This window comes from Panthera uncia, unplaced genomic scaffold (genome assembly GCF_023721935.1).
Source record: "Panthera uncia isolate 11264 unplaced genomic scaffold, Puncia_PCG_1.0 HiC_scaffold_1159, whole genome shotgun sequence".
Lineage (NCBI taxonomy): Eukaryota > Metazoa > Chordata > Mammalia > Carnivora > Felidae > Panthera > Panthera uncia.
The window spans coordinates 1-15255 of record NW_026057765.1 but is presented as its reverse complement, the minus strand read 5'-3'; the positions used below and the strand labels follow the sequence as shown (position 1 = coordinate 15255).

At 39.2% G+C, this 15255-nt stretch overlaps 1 pseudogene; it reads right to left on the bottom strand.

Annotated features, from left to right (window-relative positions):
• Positions 1-153: 153 nt before the first annotated feature.
• On the bottom strand, positions 154-9066 carry LOC125916788 (60S ribosomal protein L34-like; annotated as a pseudogene).
• Between the last annotated feature and the right edge of the window lie 6189 nt (positions 9067-15255).

Sequence of the window (15255 nt, the reverse complement as noted above, 5' to 3'; positions counted from 1 at the left end):
GCACTACCTGTACCTCTCTCTCAGACGCTACCTGCTCTCCCCACAGGGGCTGGGGTACATTGAGGGTAAGAGAGGCCCAAGGAGAAGCAGGGGTGGGGAAGCAAGCTCTCTGCAAGAGTTGAAGGGGAGCAGGGCTGGTCCTCCTCCTCACCGTCAAAGGGGTCTTCTATTTTGGGAAGAGAATTTATGGACAAGGTAGAAAGGAGGAGGAAGAAGCTTTTGGCTTGCTCCTTCCTTCAGCTCATGGGTTGAGAGTTCGTCTATGACATGGAGAAATGGGAGGTGAGACAGAGGAGCTGAGTTGGCACAGGAGGCTGCCAGTGTAGAATCTAATGGAGGCAGTGGAGACTGACTCAGTGCGAAGATGTCTGGGGTCCCAATTTGGTCCCCTGACCTGTGAGGCAGCAAACGGAGAGGCCGGGACTACACATGACCTCTCACAGCCCTGACACGCACACAGACTGCCACACTTCAGCCCCCATCTGAAACATAGCTGTTATTCAGGAATTCCATCAAAGGCCCCTGAGCAATTAGACTTAAAAAAATTATTTAATGGTCATACACATGACTGTAATACAAAAGGGAGTTTTTTTTCACTTAATACTGCAGTGTATACAGCAAGTCTGGGCTAGATTTTACAATCTGAACACAGGTATTTAAACTTTTCCACGTTGTTTCTGTCTCCAATGGACAGAAGTTCTGTAATTGAGGCCTTGCTTTTCAGTCACTAGAGGAGCCTTTGTAATTGCCACAAACTTCAGCCCTCAAACTCAGTTGTATAAGAAAGAGAGCTTAGTTAGGTGTTTTTTTTGGGGGGGGGGTCCCATGAATTATATACTGTTTGGGGAGGATTTTTTGTTGGGGCCTCCAGTGGGCTTGCAAGCAGTGGTCCCCACAGGTCACAGCGGTTCTGTCACCTGTTTCCATTCCCAACAGGGCGACATGGGACTCTGTCTCCCGGTGCAGGGAGCGGCCACGCCCTCCCAGAGGTATCACAGACTCTCAGCCCTCTGCTTTTTCTTTCTTTCCTTTCATTAGCCTGGGGGGAAACACGGATGTAGGATTATCAAAATATTTTGAAACCAGGCCTCTGACATAATAAGGTATGGATTTTTTTTAAAGTACATTAAATACCAAGATCTAGTGATGGATATAATAACTTTATACTTTCGAAGCAGTGACAAACATACACGATATTTGAACATATTGCAGCAACCATAAATAGGATATGAAAATTGTTGATTTCGGCTGATGACAAATGCGCAGGTAACGTTAGCACAACAGTGGTTTGTCGCCTGCATACATAATTGAAGGAAATACTACATTTCAGGTACACATTAGTGAAAATAAAGATGTAATTTTTTTCCCACCCAAGTTCAAGGGCCCTAGGTCATAAGAAACCCTTGTCAGAAGAAATCCATCCCTTCTCAATCCCTATTTCTTCAATAGAAGCCACGAACGATTCCTGAGAACAGTAGCGCAAGACCTATTATCTGCTTGAACGAAGGGGAAGAGTCAGTGCAAGGTTAATATCTCAGAGAAACTTTCCCATTTTACCTTCACTGGGGTTTATTTTCTCCCAGTTTACATACAATCCTATTATGTCTGATAATCTCTTTAATTACCTCACAAAAAAATAGAAGCAGTACATTAGAAAAAGGGATCGTAGGGGCGCCTGGGTGGCTCAGTCGGTTGAGTGTCTGACTTCGGTTAAGGGTCACGATCTCAACAATTTGTCAGTTTTGAGCCCTGCATTGGGCTCCGTGCTGACAGCTCAGAGCCTGAAGCCTACTTTGGATTCTGTGTCTCCCTCTTTCTTTCCTTCTCCCATGATCATGCTCTTTCTTTCTCTCTCTCTCTCTCAAAAATAAATACACATTAAAGATATTTAAAAAAGAAAAAGAGATTGTAGCTGCTAAGAAAACACACTTATGACACCTAAGTAGCCTGCGAACAGCCTGAAATATAGGGGGATTTTTTTAAGGGAGACAAGAATTCAAAAACTATGGAAAATTGGAAAGATTTAGTTGGTATAGAAGCAAATAACTATATGTACTTTAATTTCCTTAATTGCCTCTTTGAAATTACATAATAACTGATATTCATCTCTATGACCCTATATTCTGAAGAAAAAACTAAATAATGCATGCTTGTTAACCTATACTTAGGAAGAAGGATGTAGAATATTTAGCATGATTTCCAACAAGATGATTAAAATAGGCAAGATAATTAAAATAAAAATTACTCCCCTGGGAGTAAAGGGCAGGGGAGTGGATTTGGGGACCACTGGAGGAGAACCCATCTCAGTTCAGATAGCAACATCAATAGCAAGTTGTAGAGCATGGAGAACGGAGTCCAGTTGACTCCCACCCATCTAGTGGTGGTCAGGGAGTCCTAAACCTCAGAATTCTGAAATCTTTTCTCATCAAAGCCAAACATCCTCAACTTCCCTCTTGACCAGGTTCTGCCAGAGGGAGCATCAAGAGAGTGAGTAAGGACTCACACTGGAAGACACTTCTGAGGTTGGCTGGTTCAACACCTGCCTATTACGGACAAGGAAACTAAGGCCCAGGAGATGAAGTTAGTGTAAAATCAGCATTGTTTCTTCCTCAAAGATGTTGGTAGAATTCAATGATAAAGCCATCTGGGCTTGGAGTGACTTATGGGAATGTTTTTTAAGTCATAAGTGTAGAATTAAAAATTTTCCATTTCTTCTTGTGTCCATTTTGTAAGTCTTATTTTTTTCTCATAATCTGCCCATTTCAATGAAATGTAGAAATTACTGGAATAAAGTTGTTTGTAATATCATTTAAAAAATATTTGTCAACTCTATAGTGATGTGCATTTTTTAAATTCCCGATAATCGCTATTTAAACAGTTTCTCTTCTTGGGGCACCTGGGTGGCTCAGTCGGTTAAGTGTCTGATTCTTGATTTCGGCTCAGGTCATGATCTCACAGTTTGTAGGATCGAGCCCTATGTTGGAGCCTGCTCAGGACTCTCTCTCTCCCTCTCTCTCTGCCCTTCCCTTGCTCACACACACTTTCTCTCTCAAAATAAGTAAATAAAACTTCAAAACAATAAAATAAATAAACATTTTCTCTTCTCTTTCTTGATCAGTTGTACCAAGGGTTTAGCAATTAGTCCTTTCAAAACACTAACATTTGTCTTTATTAATATTCTCTGTTGTATGTTTGCCTTCTGCATTAAGTTCTGCTCTTAATAATTGTTTCTTCTGTTTTCTGTGGGTTTAAATTTTTTTTTAATGTTTATTTATTTTTGAGACAGAGACAGAGTGCGAACAGGGGAGGGACAGAGAGAGAGAGAGGGCAACACAGAATCTGAGACAGGCTCCAGGCTCTGAGCTTTCAGCACAGAGCCGGACATGGGGCTCCAACCCATAAACTGTGAGATCATGACCTGAGTTGAAGTTGGATGCTTAACCAACTGAGCCACCCAGGCGCCCCCCCCGTTTTCTGTGGGTTTAATCTGTCATTTAAAAATACTTCTTGGGGCACCTGGGTGGCTCAGTCAGTTGACTCTTGATTTCGGCTCAAGTCATGATCCCAGGGTTGGGGGATCGAGCCCTGTGTCCAGATCTGTGCTGAGCATGGAGCCTGCTTAAGATTCTCTCTCTCTCTCTGTCTCTCTCTGTCTCTCTCTCTCCCCCCACCCCTGCTCCTCTCCCATGTTCACACACTCTCTCTGTAAAATTAAATAAACAAACATATGAATGAATGAATGAATACATAAATAAATAAATAGGAAAAAAGAAAAAAAAGAAAAATACTTTTTGACATGACTGCTTCAAACATTGATTCTTAGTCTTTCTTCCTTTCTAATATATGTACTCAGGCTATACACTTTCTGTTAGCACAGTTACATACCACAAGCTTTGGTATGTCATATTTATATTATCATTTAATTGAAATTATTTCTCATTTCCATTGAGAGTTCTTCTTTGACCTATAGGTTATTTAGAAGTGTATTTAAAAATATTTAAGCATACAGAGATTTCCTCGTTAAACTTCTGTTATTCATTTTGAGTTTAATTACACTGTGGTCAGTGAAAATGCTCTAAATGATTTAAATATTTTAAAATTTGTTGATACAAATATTGTCAATTTATTCAATTTGGTAAATGTTTCATCTGCCTAATATATACTAATTTGTATTCTCCAATTGTTGAGTATTCTACATGTGTTAAAGAACGCAAGTTTTTAAATTGGTTTTGAAATCTTTTATAACTTTTATATCTGATTTTCTCATTTGCTTCTTCTTTAGTTACTAAGAGAGGAGTATTAAGACTTCCAATTATGAGTGTAGATTTATCAATTTTCACTTTTTGGTGCATTAATTTTTGTTTGCTGTATTTTGAGACTATGTTATTAAGAGCATGGAAATTTAGAATTGTTACATTGTCCAGATAGTTGAATATTTCATTATTTGAAACGTCCTTATTTATCTCCAGTGATGCTTTTTGCCTTAAAGTCTCCTTTGTCTGATAGTAAGATAGCTACACCAGATTTTATGGTTCTTGTTGACATCTGCATGTTGTATCTTTTTTTTTATTTGAAGTGCACAATTTCACTTTCCTTTTTAAACATTTAAATTCATTATGTGATCCAATTAGCAAGTTAAAAATAGATAACAATTAAAGATATTTTCCATTTTTAATTTTTTTCTCTCTCTCTCTCTCTTTGTAAAATATTTATTTAGGGGCACCTGGGTGGCTCAGTCCCTTAAGCCCCTGACTTCGACTCAGGTCACGTGAGTTTGAACCCCATGCCGGGCTCTGTGCTGACGGTGCAGAGCCTGGAGCCTGCTTTGGATTCTGTGTCTCCCTCTCTGTCTGCCCCTCCCCTGCTTGTGCTCTGTATCTCTCTCAAAATAATAAATAAACATTAAAAAAATTTAAAATAAAATAAAATGTTTATTTATTTATTTTGGGAGAGAGAGAGAGCATGAGAGCACAAACAGGGGAGGGACAGAGAGAGAATCCCAAGAGGCTCCTGGCTCATACTCAGCGCAGAGCCCGATGCGGGGCTTGTGTATGGCTTGAGCCTAAATCAAGAGTCTGATGCTTAACCTACTGAGTCACCCAGGCGCCCCTCCCATTTTTAATTTTGGTGGTCTATTTACCTCTTTTCTTTCTTTCTTTGTTTCTTTGTTTCTTTGTTTGTTTGTTTGTTTCTTTCTTTCTTTCTTTCTTTCTTTCTTTCTTTCTTTCTTTCTAAAGATTTTATTTTTAGGTAATTTCCATACTCAACGTGGGGCTCAAACTCAAGATCTCAATATCAAGAGTCACACACACTCAGGGGTGCCTGGGTGGCTCATTCGGTTAAGCGTCCGACTTTGGCTCAGGTCATGATTTCACCGTCCGTGAGTTCGAGCCCTGCGTTGGGCTCTGTGCTGACAGCTCAGAGCCTGGAGCCTGTTTCAGATTCTGTGTCTCCCTCTCTCTGACCCTCCCCCGTTCATGCTCTGTCTCTCTCTGTCTCAAAAATAAATAAACGTTAAAAAAAAATTAAAAAAAAAGAGTCACACACCCAGCAGCACATTATTTACTATTTGATTTGAATAAAAATAAATAAATACTATAAAGAAAAAAAGAGGCACACTCCACCAACTGAGCCAGCCAAGTGGTCCTGCTTTTCTTCTTTTAAAAATTTTCTGTTTTGGGATTCCTGGGTGGGTCAGTCAGTTGAGCGACTCACCATTAATCTTAGGGTCATGGGTTTGATCCCAGCATTGGGCTCCACCCTGGGCATGTAGCCTACTTAAAAAAATAAAATAATTTTTTTTTATTTTTTATTGTGGTAAAATACACATAACACAGATTTTGCCATCTTAACCATTTTTTACCTTTGTTTCATCACCTGTATTTTTTAACTTATATATATATATTTTTTTTAAATTTTTTTTTCATTTTTTATTTGAGAGAGAGAGAGAGAGAGAGAGAGAGAGAGAGAGCTTGAGCAGGGAAGAGGGGCAGAGGGAGAAAGAGAAAATCCCAAGCAGGGTCCATGCTCAGCATGGAGTCCAATGCGGAGCTGGATCCCACAGCCCTGGGATCATGACCTGAGCTGAAATTAAGAGTCAGACACTCAACCAACTGAGCCACCCAGGCGCCTAAGATATATATATATCTAATATACATATAAGTTATAGGCTTATATACTATAAGGTATAATATATATTATATTAATATAATTAATATAATATATATACTTAATATATATTAATATATAAAATATATTAATATATAGTAATTTATAGTCTTAATATATATATTGTAACTTATAGTCATCTTTTTAAATTTTTTTAAAGTTTCTTTATTTTGAGAAAGAGAGAGAGAGAGAGAGAGCATGTGCACAAGTGGGGGAGGGGCAGAGAAAAGGAGAGACAGAATCCCAAGCAGGCTCCATGCCATCAGCACACAGCCTGATGTGCTGGAACTCACGAACCCCAAAATCGTGACCCAAGCCGAGATCAAGAGTCCGACGTTTAACTAACTGCACCACCCGGGTACCCCTATATATATTTTTTAAACTCAAGTATAATTAGCGTACAGTGTTATTTTCATTTCAGGTGTACAATATAATGGTTCAACAATTCTATACATTTCTCAGCACTCATCAAGATAAGTGTACTCTTAAATCCCATTTACCTATTTCACTCATTCCCACCCCCCCCCACCTCCCCTCTGGCAACTTGTTTGAAACCAATATGTTTCTCTGTATTTAAGAGTCTGTTTTCTGTCTCTTTTTTCATTTGTTCATTTGTTTTGTTTCTGAACTTCCACATGTGAGTGAAACCAAACAGTATTTGTCTCTCTCTGATTTGTTTCACTTAGCATTATAGCTAATAATATGTAGCATTATAGCTAAGTGAAATAATTATAAATAATTATATAATTATAGCTCCATCCATGTCATTGCAAATGACAAGATTTCATTCTTTTCTATGGATGAGTAACATTCTGTTGTGTATACATACACACATATTCCTTATTTATCTATCAATGGACACTTGGGTTGCTTTCATATACTGCAATAAACATAGAGGTGCACACATCTTTTTGAATTAGTGTTTCTGTTTTCTTCGAGTAAATACACAGTAGTGGAATTACTGGGTCAGATGGTAATTCTATTTTTAATTTTTTGAGGAACCTCTATACTGTTTTCCACAGTGTCTGCACCAATTTATATTCCCACCAATAGTGCAGGAGAGTTACTTTTTCTCCACATCCTTGCCAACATTTGTTATTTCTAGTGTTTTTTGTTTGTTTGTTTTTATTTTTGTTTTTGTTTTAGCCGTTCTGACAGGTGTGAAGTGATAGCTCATTGTGGTTTTGATTTGCATTTCCCTGATGATCAGTGATGCTAAGCATCTTTTCATGTGTCTGTTGACTATCTCTATGTCTTCTTTGGTCTGTTCATGTCTTCTGCCCATTTTTAAAATTGGATTATTTGTTTTTGGTGTTGAGTTGTATAAATTTTTTATGTATTTTGGATATTAACTCCTATTGGATATATCATTTACAAATACCTTCTCTCATTCAGTTGGTTGCCTTTTTGTTTTATTGATGGTTTCCTTTGCTGTGCAAAAGCTTTCTATTTTGGTGTAGTTCCAATAGTTTAATTTTGCTTTTGTTATCCTTGCCTTATGAGACATATTTAGAAAAATGTTTCTGGGTTGCCTGGGTGGTTCAGTTAGTTAAGCATCTGACTCTTGATCTCAACTCAGATCTTGATCTCAGGGTCATGAGCTCAAGCCCCACATTGGGCTCCACGTTGGGCATGGAGCCCACTTAAAAAAAGTTTCTAGGGGTCCTGGGGGGCTCAGTTCATTAAGTGTCTGACTCTTGATTTAGGCTCAGGTCTTGATCTCATGGTTCATGGAATCGAGCCCTGCACTGGGCTCTGCACTGACAGCATGGAACCTACTTGGGATTCTCTCTCACCTCTCTGTCTGCCCCGCCCCCCACTCATGCTCCCTTTCTCTCACTCTCTCAAAATAAATAAATAAACATTTTTTAAAAAGTTTCTATTGCTAACGCCAAAGAAATTACTGCTTATGTTTTCTTCTAGGAATTTTATGGTTTCATGTCTCATATTTAAGTCTTCAAGTCATTTTTAGTTTATCTTTATGTTTGGTGTAGGAAAGTGGTCCAGTTTTATTCTTCTGCATGTAGCTGTCCAGTTTTCCCAACACCATTTGTTGAAGAGATTCTTTTTTCCATTGTACATTCTTGCCTCTTCATCATTAATTAATTGACCATAAATGCATGGATTCATTTCTGGACTCTCTATTCTGTTCCATTGATCTATGTGTCTATTTTGTGCCAGTACCATACTGTTTTGATTACTACACCTTTTAGTGTATCTTAGAATTTGGGATTGTGATACCTTCAGCATTGTTCTTCTTTTGCAAGATTGCTTTGACTTTTTTGGGTCTTTTATGGTTCTATACAAATTTTGGGTTTGGTGAAAAATGTTGTTGATTTGGTGAAAAATGTTGTTAAATCTGTAGATTGTTTTGGGATGTATGGGTGCTTTAACAGTATTGGTTCTTCCATTCCATGAGGATGGAATATCTTTCCATTTGTTTATGTCTTCTTCAATGTCTTTCTCAATGTTTTATAGTTTTCATCTTAACCGATTTTTTTTTAACAGAGGAAGATTTTTTAATTTTTTTTCTTAAAAAAGCTTCATTTTTAAATTTAGTTTTCAGACTCTGTGCTTATGCTTTCAACACTTTCACAATGATTTTCCGTTTCTCAGTAAGGAAAGCACATTTAATCCTGTCACAAACACACTTAGCACACATGGAACCACCATAGGCCCTGCTGATGTGTGCTTCATTTTAGACAGCCTCATAAGCTCATGTCAGAGCATGAACTCCCCTAAGTCGTGAACTCCACACACCACATGTGGATTTGGTGCTGTCCCACACTTCTTGATATAAAGGTACACGATTCTATTACCAGGGATTCAGGACAGCCTAGCTTTGCTAGAGGCTCTGTCGTAGGACAGACTACGATGGTCTATCATATGCTGGACCATATCAATGCCTATGGACACCATCCCCAGAAGAGTCATCTTAACCATTTTTAAGTGTACAATTCAATGACATTAAGTACATTCACATTATTGTGAAACCAATCTTGAGAACTCTTTTTACCCTATAAACTGAAACTCTGCCCCTTCTTCCTCCCCCCAGCCCCTGACAACAACCATTCTACTTCTATCTCTATGAATTTGACTATTCTAGGTATCTCATATAAGAGGAATCATACACCATTTGTATTTTTGTGACTGATTCATTTCACCTAGCATAGTGTCCTCCAGTTTCATTCATGTAGTAGAATATGTCAGAATTTCCTCCCTTTTTAAAAAATGTTATGTTTATTTATTTTGAAAGAGGGAGAAGGGGAGAGGGGCAGAGAGAGAAGGAGACACAGAATCCAAAGCAGGCTCCAGGCTCTGAGCTGTCAGCACAGAGCCTAATGCGGGGCTCAAACTCATGAATTGCAAGATCATGACCTGAGCCGACTGAGACACCCAGGCAGCCCAGAATTTCATCCCTTTTTAAGGCTCAGTAATATTCCTGTGTGTGTGTGTGTGTGTGTGTGTGTGTGTACATACCACATTTTTACCACATTTTGCTTTTCCATTCATCTGTTGATGAACACTTGGGTTGCTTCCACCTTTCAGCTATTTTGAATAACGCTGCTGTGAATATGGGTGTACAAATATCCCTTTGAGGCCCTGCTTTTAATTCTTCAGGATATATATACTCAGAAGTGGAATTGCTGGATCACATGGTAATTCTATTCTTAATATTTTGAGGAACCACCATACTGCTCTCCATCATTTTCTATTCCTACCAATGATACACAAGAATTCCAATTTCTCTACATCCTTGCCAACACTTGTTTTCTGTTTTGAGTTTTTTTAAGAGTAGCCATTCTAATGGGTGTGAGGTATTATACCATTGTGGTTTTGATTTGCCTTTCCCTAGTGATTATGACGTTGCATATATTTTTGTTTGCTTTTTGGCCATTTGTATATTTTATCTGGGCAAATGTCTATTCGAGCCTTTGCTTATTTTTAAATTGGATTGTTTGTTTTGTTATTGTTGCTGAGTGCATGGTTTTTGCATTCTTTTATTTCCATCCTTTCTGTACCTTTATATTTAAGGTGTGCCTTTTGTAAGAAGCATAAGCTTTTTAAAAAATCTAGTTTGAGGGGCGCCTGGCTGGCTGAGTTGAAAGAGCAAGTGACTCTTGACCTTGAGGTCACGAGTTCAAGCCCCACACTGAGTATAGATATTACTTAAAAATAAATAAAACTTTTTTAGGGGCACCTGGGTGGCTCAGTCGGTTGAGCATCCGACTTTGGCTCAGGTCATGATTTCGAGGTTCATGAGTTTGAGCCACATTGGGTTCGCTGCTGTCAGCCTATCAGCACAGAGCCTGCTTCAGATCCTCTGTCCCCCCTCTCTGCCCCTCATTCACTTGCACTCTCCCCCCCCTCAAAAAAAAATTGAATAAATAAATAAATAATAAAACTTTTTAAAAAATCTAGTTGGAGAATCTTTTTCTTTTAATTGGAGTATTTAGCCTAATTATAATTACTAATTATTATCTATTGCTGCATTACAAATTACCCCCAAATTTAATGACTTAGACCGCAATAAACATTTCTTGTCTCACACAGTTTCTGTGTGTCAAGAATTCTCATGAGGTTTCAGTCAAGATATCGGTGAAGGCTACAATCACCTGAAGACTTGGCTAGAACTGAAGGATCCACTTCTGTGATATCTCAGTCACATGGCTGTTGGCAGGAGGCCTCAGTTCCTTTCCAGGGGACTGTTTGAGTGTCCTCACAACATGGCACTCTGGCACTCTGGCACTCTCCCAGAGTGAATAACCCAAGAGAGAAAGCAAGGAAACATGTGTGTGGGCTTTCATGATCTGCTCTCAGGAGTCACAGACTATCACCTCCAATTATATATGTTAATTAGAAGCAAGTCACTAAGTCACTTAAGACAAAGGAAATTAGGCTCCACCTTTTGAAAGGAGAAGCAGTCAAAAAGAGTGTGGCTATATCTGAAAACCACTGCCATCCCTCTGGCCATCAATTATTTATATTTTTCATACATGCAAAATGCATTTACTCTTCTATGGTCCCCCAAAGTCTCAACCTGTTACAGCATCAATTCCAGGTCAAGACTGTCATCATTTAAATTAGATCCAGAGCACATAAAGCTCCTTGGGTCTGGTTTCTCAAGTATAGCTCCTCTCCATTGGAAAGCCTGTGGAGTAAAGAGATAGGTCTCCAAAGATTCAACATATGACGTCAGAGGGTAATTGCTACAGACTCTCCCATTCAAAAAGGGGGAGAAACAGGAGGCACCCAGGAGTCGATGGACCATAGAAATTCTGAAAGTCAGCTGGGCACAAGCTGGTAGCTCCTTGATTAGGACTTAAGGTCTCAGAATAATCCTGCATGATTCCTGGCTCCACTAAACTCTTGTTTCTGCCATCTAAGTCATCCTTTTTCATCCACAAAAGATAGATTGTATTTTTAACGGAATCGTTTTTTCCCCTTTCTTACTGCTAGTAGATTTGGGTGGGGAGGGGTTGCCCACAGGCCTCTTTTCGTTTTATGTGGTCTTGGTCCCATTCAGTCCAAACTGGCAGTAGTTCTGCCAATGTAATAATTTAAAATTTTTTGTGGGTCTATTATTGATCTATTATTGGAATTTCACTCCCTTAGACAAAAGCTATATCCACAAGTCTTCTCTAGATAATCTTTACTCTACCTTGGGATTTTGCTGAGACTGTGGAGGATGAACGGTTATTCTATGAGATTGCTACCAAGACTACACATATGCAAACACACACACACACACACACACACACACACACACACACAGCTGATCCTCACCCTAAACAGTTCCAACATGCATGAATTTCAGTTACCATGGTTTAATTAAATAATACCAGTGCCTCAACAACATAGTTCTAATTTTATTTGCCACAGTTTATTACCGGTGAGTAATTAATTGTATAAAGTACAAACTTCACTGCTAGCGATTTAGTCCATAAATCACCATGTGAATAAGGTGCACATCATGATCAGTGACTAGTCCTGTCACTTCTTTCAAAATCTGTTGGTGACTGGTCATTGTATATCTGTTATTCAATTCACTCACAGCCAGCAAAACCTGTACCTGCGTTTCCTCCTTGTCTCCCAGGGATAAACACGCACGATGTTTTACAAAAATGGAAAATCGAAAGAGAGAATTGGCCAACAAAATGATAGTGAAACAAAGAAACTAGAAATGAAAATGTTAGCAGTGAAACTGGATGTGATTAGATTTGAAGATAGAGACAGCAAAGCAAAGATAGAAAGAGACCTAAACCTATATGAAGCTATACTGCAAATCAGACTGAAAAAATCTTGATGAACATGAAAAAAACAGGTAAAGGCACTTTAACAGCTTTTAGTTTAAACTGCACAAGAAACGGAGGCACCTGGGTGGCTCAGTTGGTTAAGCATCTGACTCTGGCTCAGGTCATGATCTCATGGTTCATGGGTTTGAGTCCCGCATCGGGCTCTGTGCTGACAGCTCAGAGCCTGGAACCTGGCTCAGATTCTGTCTCTCTCTCTCTCTGACCCCCTCTCTCCATCCCCCCCTCAAAAATAAACATAAAAAATACTGATTCTCCCTCTGCCCTTCCCCATGTACACGTGTGTTCTCTCTCCCTCTAAATAAATAAATAAATAGCACAAGAAACAGAAAGCCATTTATTTGCACTTTTTTTTTATGTTTATTAATTTTTGAGAGAGAAACAGGGCATGAGTAGGGGAGGGGTAGAGAGAGAGGGAGACACAGAATCCAGAGCAGGCTCCAGGTTCTGAGCTGCCAACACAGAGCCTGACATGGGACTCGAACCCTCCAACTGAGAGATCATGACCTGAGCTGAAGTCGGATGCTTAACCGACTAAGCCACCCAAGTGCCCCTATTTGCACTTTCGATTGAAGAACATAATAATTTTTTCTGAATCAGTTTGGCTAGCGTTCAGGCCAGAGCATTGAAGTTAATAGCCACACTGGAAGAAAACAATCATTGCAAGGAGACTGAAGAAAACCCCTCGACTGCTGGTAATGGCTGGTTCTACCATTTCAGAAATCAGCATGAATTGATTAATATTAAGCTAAACTGGTGAGACTACTAGTTCAGAGAAGGGTGCTGCTGTGAAATTTGCACCCCGATTCCAAGGCAGGTAGTTGTGACAAAAACATGAATGTGTCATCGAGGAAATGATGCTGGCAAAAAAGAGTGAATGTTAAGGGAGCTCTCAGAGAGATTTCATGACACTGAAAGCTCAGAGGATAAAGTGTTGGAAACAGACCCAAACTTAGAAAGGAATCGGACAGTTCAATAAGCCATAGAAAAGACGCTTGCTCTATAAGTTACATGATTAGAAGGCAAGCACTGTTGTTTTTTACAAAGAAATAAAACATTTTAACTTTTCAATGTTTCTAAACAACTGTGTGCTAAATAAATATTAACTTTTCTTTTTTCATTTTCCTAATACACTTTTAACAGTAGTTTTTAATGTTTTGACCAAAATGTTTAAAGGTCATAGAACAATCCTACTTTTTCTCACTGACTATTCAGCTGGCTTTGAATGGTTTCAGCTTGCACTGTCTTTTTTACAGTCCTGCATTACCATGCAAAGCAAAGACTGCCTGTACATATTTATTACAGAGATTTGACCTTATTTAATTGTTAGCTGGTTAAGCAGTTTCTGGAAAGCTGTTGTCTTCGCATCTGATGCAGCTTGAAATCTAAAGGGCAGGCATTTGGGAATGGACAATGGTTATAAAGTGGAGGAGACCACGAGTAAACTGTTACTCGCAAGTGTGAGCTGAGGCCCATGACGACCGGCTGAAGCCCACGTCAGTTCTTGTTGCCTCTAGTGTTGATGGTGTGGGTGTGCTACAGAAGCCAGGGCTCTCTGCACGGAGCTAATCACCCACACCTGGCCCAGGAGTCAGAGAAGGTGAAGGAAGATTCAGGAGAAGGCAAAGCAGTTACATGCATGCCCACTGCCCCATGCTAATGAGATGAGACAGCAGTTAATTGGCAACATGTGTCAGCTACAAAATGGCTGCTGCTTCACTTCCGCCCTCTGAAGCTCCAACAAGAATCGCTCTTGTGGCCCATGCTAATTGGAAACAGACTGGAAGGGGAATTCTGGGAAATGTAATTCAGCCTAGCCAAGCCGTCAAACTTAACTCTATACCTTAAAAGTTATGAACACATGTCCTGGAAGTCAGATTTCCCAGCTTTGAATCACAGTTCCTTTAACTCAAGCTGTGCGTCCAAGAGTAAGTTACTTAGTCTTTTTGTGCCTCAGTTTCCTTGTCTATAACATGAAAACAGGACTTACCTTAGATTTGTGTGAGGTTTAAATGAGATAGTATATGTTAGCCGTTGATACTATATATCAGTATGTTATATATACCTATCAATATTGACCTTATATATTATATATCAATAAATTGTTATATATAATATCAATATATATAATATTGTTGATACATACTATATCTTGTTGATATATTATCAACAAGATTTAGCCCATGGGGAAAGCTCAATAAATATAAATTATTATCAGTTGTGTGATCATGGGAAAAATCCTTTAATCTTTTTGATCCCCAGTTTTGTTTTTTTTTCTTCTTCATCTGTAAAGTGGGGATAACTTCCTTGGCTCATTTCAAAGGCTTCTGCTAAGAATCCCATGAAATGACCCATCTTAAAGTCTTATTCAAATGTGAATATTGGTGATGGTGATGATAAGCTCCTCTCTTAGCTCCTTCCAGCCTCAGGGCTGATACCTGCCCCAAGGTGACCAATCTTATGCGGGCTCTTCAGTGATTATTCATTAGAAAAGTGGTTCTCCAGGGGCACCTGGGTGGCTCAGTGGGTTAAGCGACCGACTTCGGCTCAGGGCATGATCTCTTGGTTTGCGGGTTCGAGCCCCACATCGGGCTCTGTGCTGACAGCTTGCACAGAGCCTGGAGCTTGCCTTTGATTCTGTGTCTCCCCCCTCTCTCTGCCTCTCCAATGCTCATGCTCTCTCAATAATAAATAAACATTAAAACAAAAATTAAAAAAAGAGAAAAGTGGTTCTCCAAATAGATCATATTAATGTAAGATGTTGATAATAGGG